General features: G+C 33.4%; 1 long non-coding RNA gene across 2 annotated transcripts; it reads left to right on the top strand.

Annotated features, from left to right (window-relative positions):
- The first annotated feature begins 13,191 nt into the window (after positions 1 to 13,191).
- Positions 13,192 to 18,638, top strand: LOC128986432 (uncharacterized). Of its 2 annotated transcripts, XR_008490125.1 has the most exons (4): positions 13,192 to 13,422; positions 15,433 to 15,591; positions 16,298 to 16,461; positions 18,498 to 18,638. It is a non-coding gene; the product is annotated as an uncharacterized LOC128986432 (long non-coding RNA). The 2 variants fall into 2 exon arrangements; XR_008490124.1 differs by lacking the exon at positions 16,298 to 16,461.
- The last annotated feature ends 1,661 nt before the right edge of the window (positions 18,639 to 20,299 follow it).

Raw genomic sequence — 20,299 nt, 5'->3', positions numbered from 1 at the left:
TGCCTCACATTGAATGTTAGGTTAGTAAGTAATAAAGACATTAATTAAGATTATCCAACAGCTATTTTTGCTAATTTTAATTTACCACAGTTTTATAGTAAGAAAACTCAACTTAAGTTACACGACAAATATTTTCATTAGGTTAAATCAATTTTATCAACATATTATTAAGTTATTTAAATATGTTTTGCATCATCCTTGCATAAGAAATTTGCTTCTGAACCAAGTTAACCTACATGGTAAATATATTGTACCATGTAATTAACTTGGTTCAGAAATAAATTTTGTGTACAGTACAACATTTATCAGTAATGACGGCAAACTTGATAGTAGCTCAATTTAACCACGATAATATTTATTCTGAAACTGGCTACCACTCAAACATGAGCATGTAATTTTTAGTTCTACCTTTAGACAAAGATGATAATTGCATAATGCAATAGATCCAACAACATAGGTTTGATTGCTTCTGTTTTTCATTTAGTCGACATTTTTTTTTACTCTAGATGTTACAAAATCATTGAACATGTTATACTGTAGGATTAAATAGGGTCGCATGGCAGGTTAAAGTACTTCAGCTTTTTTTTATTAGCCTAGAAACCTAGCCTACAGTAGAACTAATGATTTTTTTACCATACCTATTATTGATAATTATATTTTCAACCTACTGCAGCATAAACGGTCGTTTTAATACATAAATTGTGGGTCTGAAGTAGCTCTTTTACTCCCTAGGGAGGAAAAGCTTGTTGTAAACTTCAACTGTAAGCAAATTGCATGTATCGAAGTTATATAACGATTAATTTAATCGGATGTAACGTATTAATTGTTGCCTTCTTGTCAATACTTCGACATATCGATGGTCTAATGTAAACTAACACAATCGTAATGAATAAAATAATTGAAACACTTATTACACATCTGCTTGTTTGCATTAGCAAAATTAAAAACAAATTGGAAGCAGTTTTGAGAGGTTACCTTAACATGAAAAGTATTTTTTTATTTGTAACATAGTTTGATTAAATATGGTACAATATGAGGAAAAATAGTTAATCACACGAACAAAAAGTGTCTTCACACCCTTGCTAATTTTCCGACCCCGGCTTCGCCTTGATTGTAAAACTTGTTGGGTCAAAAGAGTCACTTTACGCACAAGTAATGAAATTATACCATTAAGTAGGTCGTAGAAAGTTGTTTCATAACTCATTTAATACACGTGAATTGTGTTAGTTAGCATCATATCAATGTATTATTAACACTTTTGCTAAACTCTTATTAAACTAGAATTATTAATGTTATTTATTAGTAACAAAACTCACAGATTGTTTTGCGATCGTTGGAAAGTAACTGAAAGTAATAAGTTAATAAAAAATCGTGTTTTCCGAAACAAATGCAATGAGTAAATCCAGTGATGTGATCAAACTAATTGGTGGAATAGATTGATTACGGTGTAAACAAATTATGCCATTGACATCAATTGATTTTTCCATCTAAACAAATTAAACCCATACAGTAATTTTCTTACTGAATCAGTATTTCGCAGTAGCACTGCCTTCGGCTTCGGCTACTGGACTTCTCATTACGTTATACAATCGGAATATGTTTATGGTGTTTCATCATCTGTAACGTCATAGTAGTAAACATATTTTGACTAAATATTTTATACGAGGTCAATTTCAGAGCTTGTGCTTTAGTGATTGGATATAACAAAGGAAAAACACGAATCAACTAATATGTGTAGCGTTAAAATCGTTTTAAACTAAATAAAACACCAGCAGCATGAATACGCACTCGATAACGGAGAGGAAAAATACTTGTAGTCTTCAGCAAAATGATAATAAATCCTGATGGGAATAGAGTATATTTAATTTACTGTAGCCCTAAAGCATTTAATATCGAAAAAGGTATGTCAATAATTCGATTCCGCCCACCTAACAGCCCTAACCATATGTATGCACTGCAGGTAGATATCGAAATTAGATCCCTTAATTCAATTCCTATATAAGATACCACAATTAGTTACCACAGTTGGACACCTTAGGTAGCATAATTATATGCGACGGCTAGATACTGGATAGCTTAATTAGATGTCCTAATTGCATTGCCTAACTAAATACCATAATTTGCGTTCTATAAAAAAATATATATAATGCTATGATAAGATAATCATCAATGCTAACTGCAAATGTAGCATAGTGGTATTCAGTTCTAAAGCTTTTGACTTTTCAATGAATAAGTAAACTCCCCGTTGCAGAACTTATAAAACTTTTATCAGTTACGAAATCAACCGAGCGAGGTGGAAAGACAGTCTAGTGCCGCGGACTCTTGAATACTTAAGTGACAAAACTCCACAATTCCCTTTCCTGTTGTCAGCTTTTCAACGATTACTTTCAGTCTTATCGCATTCCTTTTATGAATTCAGAGCTCACATTTCATGACTGGATTCACTGTACAGAACCTTTAAGTTTAAGATCAGATGAATATTTTTATAAAAGATGCAAAATTAAATGCATTACATTGTACTTAAATGTTACATTACTGTAAATGTTCTGATGATCAATATAAATTTCTAATAATTATTTCATTGAGTGTATTTTGGTTTCCTTTATACATCGTCTGCAGTTTTCAGAGTGATAACACAGCAATCGATTATGTATTGGATTAAACATTTAATTCTTTTTTACGATAACATGGCCTTCGTAGGCATCAGTTTTAGATAAACTATGTGTACCAGTTAGCTACTATTAAAAATATGTTTTACGCTTTTTGGGACATCTCAAATGGAGTTAATCAAACAAAATTATCTAATTAACTATTTGGATTTTGTTTAGTTTTATTTAAGAATTATGAATTCCAATAGCTTTTTTAACTAAATTTACTAAAAATACAAATTTTTTAACAATGAGAAGAAATATACCACATATAAAATATCGTTAAAAGTATATACAAATGTAAAAACTGCTGTTATTCTCTACATATCTTTAATTAAAGTACTTGATCATATCAAAATCTAACTCTTATTTACTATTATTATATTTTGTATTTCAAAATTAAATCGGCTAACGAGATTATTTCTATAACATACCCACTAAATTTAACCAATAGTATTAGTGATGGATATTATATTTATTTCTTTTTAAATCAATTTATTAGTAGTTTTGTTGTTTTAAGTCTTTAGACCCCCTTATAAAAATTAATACTGGCAAGAAAAAAACATATCCTACAATAATAGACGACAACTTAAACAATGTCCATCATCAAAACAAGTAGAATACTTCCAAAGTTTTGGATGCTTCAACAGCATTGTTGTGCCCTCTCTTTGTTTGCAATAACTGTTTAAAGGACATACTTGACTTTACTTTAAATTAAAAAAATACTTCAATACTTATATTGTGCATTAATTGCCCAACTTTTACAAAAAGTTTAATATTTAAATTCAATTCATTAAGAAAGTTTAAAAACAAGAATTAATGTAAACGTTAAAATAAAACTAAAATTTAGCACCTCATCACCATTTACACATTTGACGTAAAACCAATATTTTTTTATTTAAAACAAGTGTTACTAACAAATTGGTATCATAATATGACTATGCTTTTATAAAATGTCTGGTAAACCTACAGCATAAGCTAGAACGAATCACTAGTAAAGGAACCAGTGCATGCTTATAGGTATCAAAAAATTAGTTAACTATTAAACAAAACTATTTAAAATAATGTACTTATAAACTTGGATAAGCTGCATTTTAGGCCTAGATGTAATCAGCAACATGTTTCTTTTACAGGTTATATAAAAGTTAAAAATGAGGATTTATATATTCCGGATGTTAACATCAAAATATATGACGTGAACAATCGCTTTGGGAAATGAGGTAAGTGGAATGTCACCTGCCTTGAGGTCCGAGTTTCCCCAGGGACCTTCACAAGAGTGGCCTGTAGATCATTCCAGGATAAAAGGGGAAAATATGTCGCCTCATCTTATTCAATTCAGGAACTACAACTAAGTACACTGGATTAAGGTAGAAGCTGAGTTCGTTTACGTCTGTATACATATATGTGGATACGAAACCCCCATAAATGTAAGTTATAGAATGTTAAAAGAAAATATCCTGCGTGGCTTTCTGTTTAAAGAACGGGTTGAATTTAACAATGTGTTTCAGACGCCTGCCCCTGATCATGGTGGTTTATTGTTAGTAAATTAAAAATATGAAATTTTTTTTATATATATACGAGTAACGTTTGCGCACGATGATTTCAAAAACGGCACATATGATTTGATCTTAATTGTTAGGAATATCTTAGTTCCAGGCTCAAATAAAATATCTATGCTATTCACTGTTCGTTAAAAACTTAAAATGAAATTTTAATATATTTAACATTGGTCTAATGGAAAGCTATGTGGCCATGACAGTTTTACGAAAATGTAAATAAATAAATTGAAACATAAAGCTTGTAACAAAACATCTACAGTATAGTGGTAAATTAATAAATACAGTACAAAAAGGACATTCCCATAAATACATTTTAGCATTGGTTATTTGGGTGTTTTATTAAGCCATGGGATAATTACGACTGTTCAAAATCGTAGAATACTTTACCGCACAAAATAATACACCCAAGGACGTTCTGTAGTTGTTGACGATGCGCCACCAGAATGGGTGGTTGACGACCCCACGGATTATAAACTAACCTAACCTAAAGGTGAGTGAGCGTAGCGAACGAACTTCAACCAGGACGTGATTGAGCCATGCGAACGAGATCATCTTGAAAATTAAGAAGTTAAACGGGACAAAGCCCGCGGGTTACAGCTAGTTCAGTATAAAAACTAACCCCTTCACACTCGTATAAATATGCTCTAGACTCAAGAGCATTTAAAGTAAAGGCTACGAAATGTTTTGTCTGGCAAACCCTTAAATTCAGCCCCTGAAACTACATTATACAGCAGAAAACCGCATCTTACAGTATTCGGAGTGTTTACTTGCACTTTTTTACTATGCCAGGCATGCTAGTTTATTTACCTACAATGATTTTCAATGACTTGAGATGAAAGAGTCGTGCAAAAAATGTTGCACAAATAGCACCAATACGTGAGCAGGATAAAATGATTTAAATAATTTGTTTAATACATATAAACACCACAAACACTGCTCGGTCCCCTGATACGTAATCTAAATGAGGCTAAAGTGATGATACAATAACTCACCATTGCCGAAATTGTGATTTAATATAAGCTACCTGAACATTGAGGAACGTTAATATGCAATTCAAATTTAAAAAAATGAATCATTGAATAGTGAAACTTTTTTACCTAGGGACCGAAATGAAGTCGCACGGAGCAGATACAAAGTCCGAGAGTAGTTTTTGCCGCTAAAATATTTATGAAACCGTGCAAGAGCTAGCAATTCCCTCACAGGAAGTTGACTGGCTTTGCTCTCTGTCTAACACCTGGGGGAAATTGTATCAATTTTCACCCGAGCATAGAGGTCTTACTTCTTTTGCTGAAAATTGTGATTTCTGTAAAATGGTAATATTTTACTGTGTCAGTAATGCGAGTTTATCTAAGCCTAAAATGGTTTACAATGACTTGAAACGACAGGGTCGTACACAGACTGTTATTCTTGTAGCACCTATACGTGAGCAAACAATGTTATTATATAATTTGTTTTATTACATGTTTTAGACTGTATTTTATAGTATCGTTGAAATTGTACATGTGTAGGCCTATGTTTATTTTTTCACGTCTCATACAAATTTAACACCACGAACACTGCTCGGTTCTCTAAATATTATTTAAGGAGAGTAAAGTATGTCCAGAGACTGAAATGAGTTGGCAGGAATTCTCATGCTTTAAGCTTAAGATAGACGGAGATTCGCATCCTGGTATATAAACCACTGACACTTCTGTACATACAAGACAGCCGGTAGACAAGCAGACAATAGCTTGGTGAATGATACACGAATTGCTGTCATGTTGTACAACAGAGGATTTATAGATCGTCCTGATAGACAAACCACGGAATGACTTAATTGTCAAACTTTTTTCTAAACAGGGAAAAAGGTCCAACACTCAACATTACTCATATAAAAAATTCCGTTAACGACATGACTAATCCAAAATGCGGTTTTCATTATCAAGCAAAATATATATTCTTCATCTTAGACAATCGACTAAATAAGAGTCGTCCTCAGATACATCTATACTAGACTACCACAATTTATATTTCTTGTCTGATATTTTTCGTATTTAAATTAAAGCAATGTTTACATTAGTGGTGTTTTTCTTTTTCATAAATAAAAAGTCAGCGTAGTTGTGAAATGACCTGAGCTGAAGTGATCCCAAGAGAAAAAGTTGTCAACAAAAAAAAAGAAAAAGTTGTCTACAAGCTTCCTTTGGAACTATTATTGACACAACTGTCTTTCCTCTTGCGAAAAATAAATCCCCAGTGTAGCGCCTTAGGGTTGTGCAAACAAAATTTAAGTATTTGGATGACCTGTAATCGTCAACCACAACAATGACACAGCTGTTCTCCAAGACTACGTATCAATACTACTTGAGCCCAATAATTATGTGATATCAATCTCATTTTTCTACCTCACCTGGTAATTTTTGTACAAGCGTTCATAACTGTACCATTCGTTTAGGAAAATCCTGCATTTTCTTTAAATAAACTATTCAAGGTTGCACCTACGGTTCCGTTCTCCCTTCTTTTGGTAGTACACTTTTTTTAGGTGTATCTTATATTTTTTTAAACTCCGATTTTCCGTATTAAATGTATGGCTAGTTAGTACATCTAGTAGTCTATGGCTATGTCATAAATTTAAAGATTATTTCCTCTTCTTAAATCTTTCTATAGATGTTACATCATACAAAATTCGTCCTAAAAGAATCATAAAATAATTATTTATCCACGACAGAGCACATACACGTGACCCGAGATTAAATACATGCCAAAAATTAAGTATCAGGAAATAAGAAATAGAGAGGTTATGATTAGAAGCCTACTTACAAATCAAAATGTTTTTTATTACCTCTACAAAAAGGAGTAGTGGTTGTTTATAGGGTTCATGTCACACAAATGCCAGTTCCCAACAAAACCAGTGAACTGAAATTCACATCTCCCATAATATTGCGTTCTTTTTTGAAATAATATACTTTCCAATAAGAGAGGTTTTTTTATAGTAATCAATAATAATTTATAACAGATTTTAATTATTCTACTTCAATTTTTTTACAATGTGTTGTGTCTTATTTTATTCAATTGAAATAGAAAATTAAAATGTAATATATTTTATTTACAATTAATTGCAAAGTTTAGGGTGTAGTACTGCAAAGTAGTGTAGCATCGTACTGTGGTCACAATAAGTTACTTGTAATACAAATGCAATAAACATATTATTTTTCATTCTGATAACAATGTTGAAACATGTTAATTCCCCCTCCATGTTCATCCCTGTTAGTTGGTCATAAAATATACATAAGTTTTGAAAAGTTTGCATTGACATTTTAACGTTATAACATTTTTCACATTTCAAAAATTCTTGGTTTCTCAAAAACACTCTCATGAAATGCTTCTCTATGAATAAAATAAAAACAATTTGTTTCATTTATTTATTTAGTTTACCCGATTTTAAATTGTCTCAACCAAAAAGAACGATCGATAAGTATACTTCTGCTGAACTTGTTTTAGCACATCACAAACAAAGATTTATGATAGTAACATTTACTCTAAAATACAAAAACCTAACTTTAGTTTACATCAAAGATGAATGTGATCACTATGAATGTGAAAGGCTTCATATTTTATAGTAGGATAATAAGCCCATTTTCAGCATACATTAAAAATTAACTTTAACAACTAAGAAAATTTATTGTACTTGGAAACTCCTTGTCATTTTTCTATATTTTTTTCAATGTTAACCTACTTTTTAAAACTTTAAAATTGACTGGCTGCTCTTGTAAATCTTTATATGATATAACTTTGAAAAGGATAACCATTAACCATTTAGATTAAATCATAATTTGGTAGGGAAGAACAAATTCAAAATAGTTAAACCAGTTCAGTGTTTACTCATTAAACAAATCATTCCCGTTTAACGTTTCGCCAAGTGAACAAACTTGCACTTTCTTATTTATGTCACCAATTATTTCAGCAAATACACAAACAGAGAACCTATTAGTCAGCTGAAATTGTCCTTGGTTGGGTAAACAATTAATACGAGTCATTAACGGAAACCCACAGACTGAGTGTGGTTAAACACAAAGTTACGTGATTAATTAACTATTTAACATCCTCCTCCAGCTCGTAGCCATACACTTGCTACGCATTGTTAGTTTATGATTAGCTTAAAAAAACAAGCTAGATATCATTAAATATTAATCCAACGGAAGGTGGTCCAGTATTATATTACTATAAGATTTCCACAGCATTAATTTATTAGAGTTGTCTGTTAGGCCTATTGCAGTCTCTAAAACATAACAAATTGTAATTAGACAGTAAAAACCCAATGACATTTTTGTTTTGGACATTTGTATGTTGCATTTGGTTGTTGATGTTTTTTTTTTCATTTAGTTTGGCCCAAAAATATAGCTAGTTTTTAGAATAGCTGAGTAGCTAAGGGGCTAATAGGGGTTCACCTCGTACGTGTTCCTAGTTAGGGGAGAAAAGTAGTTTTTCCCAGCCTTCTTCAGTTGAGGCGGTTTTACGCCAGACTTGGGACTAACATAAAGCTTTCAAAGCAGATCCTCAGTTGTGTTTCTTTTCATAAATGATTCTTAGTACGTATATATGATGGGAAATTAAGAGTTCTTGGAGCCTAGTCGTTGTAACTAAAAAAACAATTACAGAATTTGGAAGTAAATTTATATTCTCACAGTGCAATACAATGCAACATTTGATACAATCTTATTTCAAGCTAGTTTATAGTATGCCACATATTTCGTAAATTTTTACTCGCTTAAACGAAATAAGAAATTTAGAAGAGAAAACCGCCCTCATTTCTCCGCATTTCTGTGAATGTCAACAATAAATATGCTAACATTTGCCACGTACGTTCTTTCACCAGACTGCTCTGAACATTTACCAAACGGTGGTTTGTGTTCCTAAGTTTTAAAAAGGTTTGCAACTTTCTTTTTACTTTGATATATTACCGACGTAACCAAACTGATTTATTGTTTTAATTTGTAATTAAAAAAGGTACTAATTTAATTACAAAATATTCTCATTAAATTATCCAGTGTCTTATCAAGTTTTCTGTCCCAGTTTTGTTCACAAATTTTCTAGTTATTTAAATTATATATTTGGTATCACAATTTCCACTGAGAACCCAAAATTAGGCATATTGGGGCAGCTCAAAAATGTTAAATGTAATGTCTGAATACAAAAAAAAACGCCATTTTCTATTGGGTTGAGATAGAGACCTTTAGTTTTCACCAATATTCGTTTTAACTTGTTGCCTTCATTCAAGTTTATCTCACCATACACCTTCAAGCCAAATTTGATCAAAAGTACTCGATTTATCGCGTTTACGGACAAATATGTATACATAAATTTGAACGAATAGATTTTATCCTAAGGGGATGTAAAATGAAAAAGTAAATCTGTCCATGGCCCAGGTCTTACCGTGCCACCTACGGTAATAGCAACTTCCCTATGGGGAAATTCGCTAAAAATGACAAGGTGAAGTAGAAAAATTAGATTTATGTCACAGAATTATTTGGCTAAAATATTTTTGCTACGCAGTCATAATCCGTAAGAAGGCTGAGTTACAGGTATTTCAACTCATCAAGCCTGCATCGAGTTTGTATTAAGCCATCATGCTTCCAAATACTCTTTTGCTTGTGTATAATAATTATTGATATACATATTGGCTGATCATATTTAAAAAAAAAAACAATCGACAAGAATAAATAGCATTAATAATTATGAAGGTAGTACATGTCCTTACCATTTGAACATTGAAATTACTATACAACAGTATATTGTAATTAATCTGAACATAAACAATATAAAAATTTCGTTTGTGTGATTGTTCTTGAAAGATCAAGTGAAGTAATATGCCTTGATTGATTTATCTTAGTGAAATTAGAGTTAGGAAATTAAATATTTGGCTGATTCAACCCATGCCAAAGCAAAGAGTATGGCCTAAAAGCGTATTTTACCCCTGATATTCAATTTTGCTTAATCACTAGATTTTAAAACAATTTAAAGGGAAAATCGTTGCAGACATATTTAAAGAAATGTCTTATTTGCAAAATGGGGTTAAGCTATTTACCATACTTATTTTACGTCTATTCTTAATCAGAGTTTAATTTCGCAAAGCCGTTTAAATCAGTCTAGCGTAGTATGCTGCAGTCTAGCGTGGGTTGGAGAAACTACGGTGAAGTCAGTTTGAGAACGGTATACAAAGGAAAATCATATAGGGTAGGGGTGAATTTGAATTCCCGTAAATACCTCAAATTATAATAAATTCTTATTCATAAGAAGTTAAATATAACAATTTTATTAAATGCTTAGTAATGACGAATATTGCCGCTAAGAAAATTCCCGAAATTAAATTATGTTAAAATAATTTTGTTTACTATTAAAACTTTTTTTGTAAAACTCAGCATATCAGATGTGTTTGAAATCAAGTTTATCGTATTAATATTTGAGGTTTATTTTATTCAGTTGAATAAATTATGTTCGTCAATGTGTCCATTACAATAGTCTATAAATCATAATCTCTAATATATAAAATTCTCGTGTCACAGTGTTTGTCTGCAAACTCCTCCGGAACGACTTCACCGATCGTTATGAAATTTGGTGTGTAAATTCTGTAGGTATGCGAATCGGACGTAAACTATTTCCCGTTTCGAAATTCTTAAAAGGGCTCCGCCCCAGTGGCTCTGGAGTTTCCCATGTTAACCTTATGAGAAATGGAATTAATGAATCTTAACAGCTGTTTCAATTAAACAAGTTGGTTCTGTTCTATGATGTTCAATAGCATTAAAGTTACAAGGATTACCAACAGGGTGCAGCACTATTATTTCTTTTACATTTATGACAACAGCTAATTTGCAACCAAAAGGTGAGTGAGCGTAGCGAACGAACTTCAACCTGGAGGCGAGTTAGCGTAGCGAACGAGCTAACCTGAAGGCAAGTGAGCGCAGCGAACGAGCTCCAACCTAAAGGTGAGTGAGCGTAGCGAACGAACTTCAACCTGGAGGCGAGTTAGCGTAGCGAACGAGCTCCAACCTAAAGGTAAGTGAGCGTAGCGAACGAGCTCCAACCCAAAGAGGTGAGTGAGCGTAGCGAACGAACTTCAACCAGGACGTGATTGAGCGATGCGAACGAGATCATCTTGAAAATTAAACGTAACGGTACTTAAATTATAAATAGTCAAAGGCAAGACAACGTCTGCCGGGTCGGTCTGTCTTAGGGGAAACCTATAACTTAGGCGATACGAAGTTCGCCGGGTCAGCTAGTAGTTTTTATAGATTTTTCAATTTCCATCTATTGTTTCAGTATTATTTTTTTAACTAGCAACAGATCCCGTTGCGGTTAAATCATGAGTTAAATGCAACGGTCTCTAGAAACATAATGGTTATAAAATCCGTACACCGCTTTTATTAATGGTACAGATTAAGCAAATATTGAAACACATGCATAACATAAAGGGAACACACTTTTACCACAAATCCAAATTATGAACATCAACAGCAAGTAAACAAAGAAAAATTAATGGAATAACAATACAACAACCAGTTATTATAGTAGTTTACCGCGTAAGGATAGTGTTAACGACATGGAGTAGATAACGTAAAGTACGAGCCTTGGCGAGTGCCTTAAAAACTTCTACGCTACGAGTGTCGTTATCACTATTTACACGGGTTTGCGTACACCACTTACCGACGTCAGTATTTTAATTACTAAAAATCATTAGTCGTAACTTCTAAGAGAGGTTGTGTTTTCTTTTATAACCTCTCATTGCCACTGACAGTGATGAAACGAAACATGTGTGGCGCTGGAGAGATGCGGCGCTCGGGAGACTCGGCGCTCGGGAGACGGAATCCCTTGCACCCATCAGACTTCGCTTTTAAACTATACACACGTTTAAACTATATTCGTTTCAATCAAAACAGCCTACGTGCTGATCTTTATCTGAATATTGCTGACTGTGCACAAAAGAAGTGGTCTTCAGGACGATGCTGTTAGATAAACAGAAGTTGTTAAAACTATTATCTCTTAAATTATTATTAAATTATTATTTTACAATATTGAACAATATTGGGAACATATTTAAACAATATTGTTTTAATATTGAATTATAATATTTATCACCAATATTGTGCAATATTGGCAAAATATCAAAACAATATTGTTTTAATATTGAAGAAATCAATATTGTTGTAAATATTGGACAATATTGTTTCAATATAGGCTAATGAAAATATTTTTTTGCTACTAGGGTTGAGAGTGATCCATCCGGACGACTTCGAAAAATGAGTCTGTTTATGCATAAAGTTGTTAATGCATTGATTTTCTAGGAGTTGGAGAGAATACTGGAGAATATGGATTTTAATTTAGATTAATTAATTACGTATTAAGCAAGGGATTAATTACAAATATCCTAAGGGAGTATGTTTAATCTATGCATTGACTAAGGAAATATAAGACTTTTGTTTCCCTTGTCTGTGGTCTATACTACTCTACTACTGACTGAGATGAACGTGGGGTGTCATAGCTTATAATGTCATAGCTTATAATCGTGAATTTGTTCCATAGCTTATAATGTTGAAAATGTGGCATAGCTTATAATCAGTTATAAGCTATGCCACAATTTCACGAAAAATTATAAGCTATGCCACAATTTCTCTAAAACGTTATAAGGTATGACACATTTTCAGTTCCACAACTTATAATGGTCAAATAGTGGCGCAGCTTATAATTCCGATTCTGTTCTATAGCTTATAATCCTGATTTTGAGTCATACCTTATAATCCTGATTTTGGGGCATAGCTTATAATTGAAGAGAATGTTGCATTGTGGGAATGGCATCAGCTGCTCGCTTCAGTCAGGTCTACTATATATACGATATTTTATGGTAGGATACGATAATTATATTGTAATTGACCGTACTGACAACTGCGATATCGTAATTTATAAACTAAACATTTATTCATTTAAATGTTTTTTTTATGTTATTTAAACGATTTTTATACGAGAAATGGCAACAATTACATGCTATATGACAATGAAAATGCAAGAAATATTTATAGTGAGAAGTTAAAAGATATGAAAATGAAGTGAAGGATAACGGCATTGAAAATTAATGAATCTTGTCAATAGTCCGGCTGGTGTTGACAGAAGATAAAGAAGAGGAACAATAATTATTAATAAATTGTAAACATCAAAAAATTCCAAAACTATTGAGGTGTTGAAATCCAGTAAGTTGTGTTTTAATCCAATCCTAGGCCTTGTTATTCAAAGTAACAAAATGCAGTAGGCTATTATTTGCTTGAGTGTTATTAGGTTAAGTTAGTAGGTACAGTTGCCTAGCCTACTTAAGCTTAAGGTAGCTGTGACTCAAGTTACAGATTTCCTGTGACAGGCCTAAACAATTAACTTAATAAAAATATCAGTGAATGTATTCAACGGCTGCACTTTATTTTACGTCCTACACTCATTCGAATGAAAATATCGATTATTAGATTGTTTCATTCGATATATCGTTTGGTTAGTTAGGTTAGGTTAACCTTACCTAACTAACCAAATGATATAACTTATCTAATAATCGATATATCGATCGATATTTTCATTCGAATGAGTGTAGGACGTAAAGTAAAGTGCAGCCCATAAGTTAAGTTTACGTCCTACACTCATTTGAATGAGTATTAAGTATTCGAGTAGGCCTATATTCGATATAAGTAGGCTATCAAGTTTGTATCATTTGTGTAACCTTAGAAATGGTAAGCGTGATAATACTGAGCCAAGAGATTTAACTTGGGTAGGCCTACAGTTTCTTAACTGGGCTACGCTAACTTAAGTTAATATAATTTATTGAACTACAGTATTGAATTAAAAATATTGATTAATAATAGATATTTTAAAATATACCTATCTAAGTTTATTATAAAATTAAATTATCATAACCTAACTTAACCAACCAAACTTGCTGATGGTGAAAAAATCGCATGTAGGTTTACTAATCGAATCGATAGTTTCAATAAAATTAGCGTAGCCCAGTTAAGAAACTGTACCCTTTAACTTATTCTACCATCAATACTGTTAATACTATTCAATGAAATGGCGACGATACATATTAGGTAGGTATTTTAAGCCAAGTATGAATGGAAATTTAGTAGTCTATAAAATAACTTACAATAGGCAACGTCACAAAACTTAAGTTAGGTTAATTTCACACAGTAAACAAGGCAGCAAACCATGCCGTTAACTTATGGCAAAAAAAACATGTAGGCTACCTAAGAAAATGAAATTGTGACACATACCTGAGTACATGAATAAAATTACAAATTAGGCAAGTAGGCCTATGGGTCAACTTTTTTCATATTAGCCCACCATACTTACAATTGATTGTAATTGGCAAAGGCAAATAAATATCCTTGTATTATGTTTCATAACCTAAAATCAAATGAAAATTCGGTTTGAAGGTGTAAGGCGGGATAAATCTGAATGAGTTCGCGAACTAGCATGATCGGGCCATGGGACCGGGTTTTAATGAGTTCTATGCAGAGAAGGGGCCTAGGCCAAAAAATGGGGTTTTCTCATTTTTTACCCTTAAAACACAAAATTTATCAATTAGACCTTTCTAAAGAAATTTAAAAAAATAATATGTCATCTATGTATCGTGTTGTGTATAGTGGAGTCGTGGATTAGTTGTCCGCTTAACTGTGTGTGTGTGTAAGTGTTCGCATAAAAAACTCAAGCTAACCGTTGCACCTATAGTGTTAAAAAATTGCACGAATCTTAATTATGACACTAATGGAAAGACACCATAAAATTTAGACGATTCCGTTCAGTAGTAATTATAAAACCCTCAAAATACATTTTTAAATTTGTCCCATAAGAATAACATTAGAAGCTACCTTCTTCTACTTTTTATTTGTTTATGTTTTGCGACCAACAAAAAGCTTGATTTATATTTTAAAGTATATATATATATAGGCTATATTTATTTTTATAAATCAAACTTGAAAGCTTCATTTTATACTAAGCTATTAATGTTTTAATAAAAAACACACTTTATTAGTTCCACCTGGGTAATGACACTTGGGTCCGAGAGAACCAGTGGCCTTCGAGTTTTTAAGTTTTTATCTACCAATCCAAATATTTGTACAAAGAAAATATGCCCTACCTTGAGCTATAGTTCTATATTCTGTTTTTGCTTTTAACAAGAAGTAGACCTGAATGATGTACACTGCCTATTTTTGTTCCAGGTAAATTTTCTTGTAAAGCTTGGAGCATTGCAAATGTTTGGTGTTAATGTATGAGAGTACTTCACATGTAAACAATATTGATGAAGTTGTCTGCTTATTTGGGGCCAAATAAGAAGGAGAGAAATTTTCTTGGAAAAGAATCGAAAGCAATAAAGATAAGTAAGTTTGGCTAAGTTATCAATATGATTAAAAAGCATTTTCAGTCCTTGTTTAACATTAACACGTTGACTGCTAACGCCGACTCTAGTCGGCGTCGCTAGCACTTCAATGTGGCGCGCGCCGACAAAAGTCGGCACCAGACCAACAGAAATATATTGAGTCAGTGTGAGCTTAGCCTCAGACGGAGACGTTATAATCGTTGCCAGCCTGCCAGCTTAGAATGCGAGCTTTACTTTGGTGTAGGTTGGTACTAAAATTTCCCGTAAAATCCTGTCTGGCAATGCTTTTGTCCCGGTTTCGGGGATTTTTTCTCTTCAACCCACATTACAAAGACACTGGATACAGATCCGTGCAGTGCTGCTACCTTTGGGTGTTTCAGTGAACTACATCCACTCTCGGGGTAACGCAGCACAGGCACCACTGCTCTTTTGTGATTCGTCAGACTGAAATATTTGAATGCCAATTGCGTTCGCTGATTCGGTTGCGTGCCGGGGCTTCGCCCGCCACTGGGGAGCGCCTGTACGTTGTTTTCAGCAGTCATCGTGTTAACTTATGATGTGCTGTGGCGGTTAAGTTTTTATATTTGGAAAAAAATACACTTTAATCAACTTACAGCACTGTTCAAGTTTCAGAGTTACCTATGGTGACAGAATAATACAAGGCATGTTATTTAAGTAAGTACTGTTTTTAAATTTCTCCGTTTCAGTGCTGCGATTGGCATTTTGGACATTTGTGCTGTGTATGTGGATGTATTGGCAAGCCTGCGCTGGAAATTCGGCACAAATCGGCTGTGTTTACATCCGGTTTAGAGCATTCAAAACGGTGCCGCCAATTGAGACTGCCGTCGCCTGTGAAGTTTGCGCTGTACCGGTAATTAGATTTTTAAGTGCTAAAGGTGTGAAAGCCATTTAAATTCATTGACAGATTAGTGAAGTGTATGGGGAGAAAATTATGAGTGGCGGAATTGTACCTACGCAGGTGGGTAAGGGCATTTAAAGATGGCCGCACCAACGTTCATGAGAAGCAACGCACAGGGTGGCCATCTATCAAATTGTCATGGTGATTTCCAGGATGAGAATCCGTTATCTTCGGAACCGGAGACTTACGCTGTACAACTACACCAGTCTAAATATGTGGAAAGATCAAGTTATTTGTTTATAGTTTATTGCCCCCACACAACTGGTAACAATAAAGTAGTTTCACATCTTTTTGTGGTAAAAAAATGTTAATACCAGCACAGAATTAAATTAGTTATTTTTCTCCAACACCCATTAAACCTTAGATACATCGATTGCTCATATGTAGGAGCTTGAACAAAAACGATCATACTAGTTTGATGAGACACCGTGCTTGTCAGATCATGTGAAATGAGAAAGGCTACTATCTTACTAATGTTATAAATGTGAAAGTTTGTGTGTTTGTTTGTTCGTTTGTGTGTTTGAAGTTCAATCACGTGTTAATTACTGGATGGATTGGGCTCAAATTTGGCATGATGATAGCTCACATTCACGATTAACATAGGTATAGGCATATTTTTATCTAAAAAATCCTTTTGGGCTCCGTCTTAGTGGCTCTAGAGTTTCCCATGTTAACCTTATGAGTACTCATATTTAAATGGAATTAAAGAATATAGTCAGCTGTTTCAACTAAAAAGGTTGGTTCTATGATATGCAAAGGCATTAAAAGTTATAAGATTTACCAACAGGATGCAGCACTATTATTTTTATTTCATTTATGAAAACAGCTAATTTGAACTAAGCAGCAACAAAAAACTGTGATACACAATGATAACTGTCTGTTTACAGTTATGTTTATGTTTTTAATTTCACGAATAATTTGTGATATTTTGTGAATCTTTAATAATTAATTTTTTTCTTTTGTTTGGGTGAAGTGGTAGAACATTATGGCTATGGTAGATGAGTAATACTATAGTCATAGACAATAGAGAAAATATAGACTGTCAAAGAAAGGTTTTGCGATCTGCCGCTAGAGCTTTTTGCCATTCGATATCAGTTATCGGTATTCGATTCAGTGTCGTCTTCGACTACTCGCCAGCTGTTACCAGCACTACCACTCTTGCAAACTAAATGATTACTAATCGCTATTGTCGTCTTCTGCAATCGCGTCAAAATCATGAACATCTACCGCGGCTGTGTAGACATCATCATTGAATGCCGTGGTCACGAAACGTCATCGTCGTCCTCGATTGCGGCAAAATTGTGAACATCTTCAGCGGCCGTCAATCGTCTTGCGCGATCGCAGAAAAGACGTGATCATTTTTCCCGTGGTCCGTGGTCACGAAAACGTCGTCTAGCACAGTCGCTTGATGCTGCAGCGGTGTGCGCCGTAACTACACATTACCCCTGGCGATCGGCGCCGGAATATACGCTAACCGCAGCACAGCTGGCCACTCTACTCCTGCCCAGTATGGTCAGACCAACTAGCATTTATGATTTTATATGATGAAGCCGTACTTGGGCTACCGCTGTATGGTTTCATCATGACATGTATTTCAATCATTCACTGGGTTATAATTTGTATGTATTTGAATGGATACATTTAATTCTTAATTGATAAAAGACTATGAAAACCGTTTAGTGCTCTTTGGTGTTCTATAGTGCTATGGTGGACACAAGAGCGTAATCTGATTTGGTTCTACAGTACTTTACTTTACTTTAATTTTAATAATAGCCTGCTGTTAGCAGGTTTGTGCTGTGCTGGGCAAGTGTGTGCAATATCCATGGAAAAATTATGTTGAATCCTCTCACCTTGTGCAAGGATCCTTTAAGTCAATCTCAATTTCTCTTGCAGCAAAGTCCAGGACAAATTAACCACCAAGCTAACAAGACACCCCTTTCTCTATTTAGTTCTGATAACAATTTTGAGTTATTGTTTATTTGTTTCAGGATATCATGACAGAAGAATGCAGAAGGGTTGCTCAGCTATTAACTTCGCCTTATAATCTTTATTTATTTCAATTGTGTTGTAAGAAGTATTTTTTAAACAGTAAAACTTTCTCCAATTTATAGACTACCTATTATGATTCATTGTTGTGTTTTATTAAGGTCCCTACCCTTATCTAAGAAATATTTTATAAACCAAAATGTTTAATGCTGCTCGCCTATTATTCTTGATGAAATATTAAAATACACTCCATTATTGAGCCTAATCATATTGATTTTCACCTTTTAAAAAAGTAAGTAACACAACCAAGACCACCAGTCCTTAAATAAAAGTACTTCATAATTATCCCAGTAAGACATAGGCTAATGGATTTCCAAATTCCTCCCTAGGAGTTTATCTGCATCCGGACAGCCAAATTTTAAGATTATTATATTTAAAGAATAGGCTTGCTAATACAAATATTATGTTCATTTATAACTTTTTTCTCATTATCTATACATAAAATTGATTAAAATATGTGAATGCGACTATTATTACTGGGGGGGAGAGGGCTCCACAACCATGTTTGCTCCGGGCGCTGCCAACCCTAGGGATACCCCTGATATTAACCTTAGGCCCCATTTATGCTCAAGTTTGGGTTGCAACTAAGGCTTGGTGTGTCGCCCAAAACAAGCGACAAGCAAAATTTAAATTTCATTCTTTTGTACCGAATGTGATGCAATAGTGATGGTCTAAACCAGAAATTTCGAATCTCAAAACCGAAACCGAAACTTTAAAAAAATCAAATCTCGAATCTCAAAACCTAAACGCGAAACTTTTTTACTTAGCTGGTTACAAAGGTCAAGGTTACAAAAAATACACATAATCATAAAATGTTAAGTATGCAATCAAAACTGAAAGAGATCAATTCCTGACAATGACAAAACATAAATATGTGAATGTGACTGATAATCTTAAATCCCAAAAATAATTTTTTATAAACAACTAACAAAACAAATAATTAAACTTCTAACACCAACATAAACATGAATATTAAATTAATTAGAACATTTAGTGGTCAATATTTGTTTTTGCATTTAGTAAATATTGATGTGAAACTGAATTGTACCAGTTATAGTATTTAAGATACCTTTTGAAGTTCAGAATAAAATTTACTTAAAAATAAATTTAAGGCTTAAAAACAATAACAATGGCACAAAAAAATGTCAGTAGTTTCAAAAATAAAAATGCCAAAATCTTCAATTTCGAAACTTTTGAATCTTGAAACTTTGTGATCGAATCTCGAAACCGAAACTTTTCCGAAGTTTTCAGCTGATTAGACATAGGCGACTTACCCAATGGCCCTACGACGGGGTGGGGAAAGCTTCTAGCCAAGGGTCTGTCTCAGTGACCAGTGTGTCTCCAACCATCCTATGCGTGGGGTGAGTTGTTAAGTGGAGTCGTGCAAATCAATTTGTAGTTTGCTGTGTTAGTTGGCAAAAATTTAATTTTCAACAAACTCTAAAGCCTATATCCCGCAGGGATATAATTGCCACGCGTTTGGAATTAAATTAAGTTAGGAAAAACTCGTTTCATCCTCACCAACTTATACATACCGCTCCCAAAATTTCACGTCTTAGTTCAACCAAAATTCAATTTGTCCGCATTTTGGAAAAAAACTCATCCGTATTCTCTCTGATTCCAAGTGTTTTGTGTCTGACAACCTAGTAAGTAAGTAACTATATATTATTTATTGTATTAGTGTTATAATTACCTACTGTTAGTGGGTCGTACAAGCCATTACATTTTATTTCATGTTTTGTCA

Source organism: Macrosteles quadrilineatus, unplaced genomic scaffold (genome assembly GCF_028750875.1).
Source record: "Macrosteles quadrilineatus isolate MER2022 unplaced genomic scaffold, UCM_ALF_1.0 Scaffold_2__2_contigs__length_208266976, whole genome shotgun sequence".
Taxonomy (NCBI): domain Eukaryota; kingdom Metazoa; phylum Arthropoda; class Insecta; order Hemiptera; family Cicadellidae; genus Macrosteles; species Macrosteles quadrilineatus.
The sequence above is the reverse complement of the archived record's forward strand: the minus strand, read 5'-3'. Positions and strand labels throughout refer to the sequence as shown.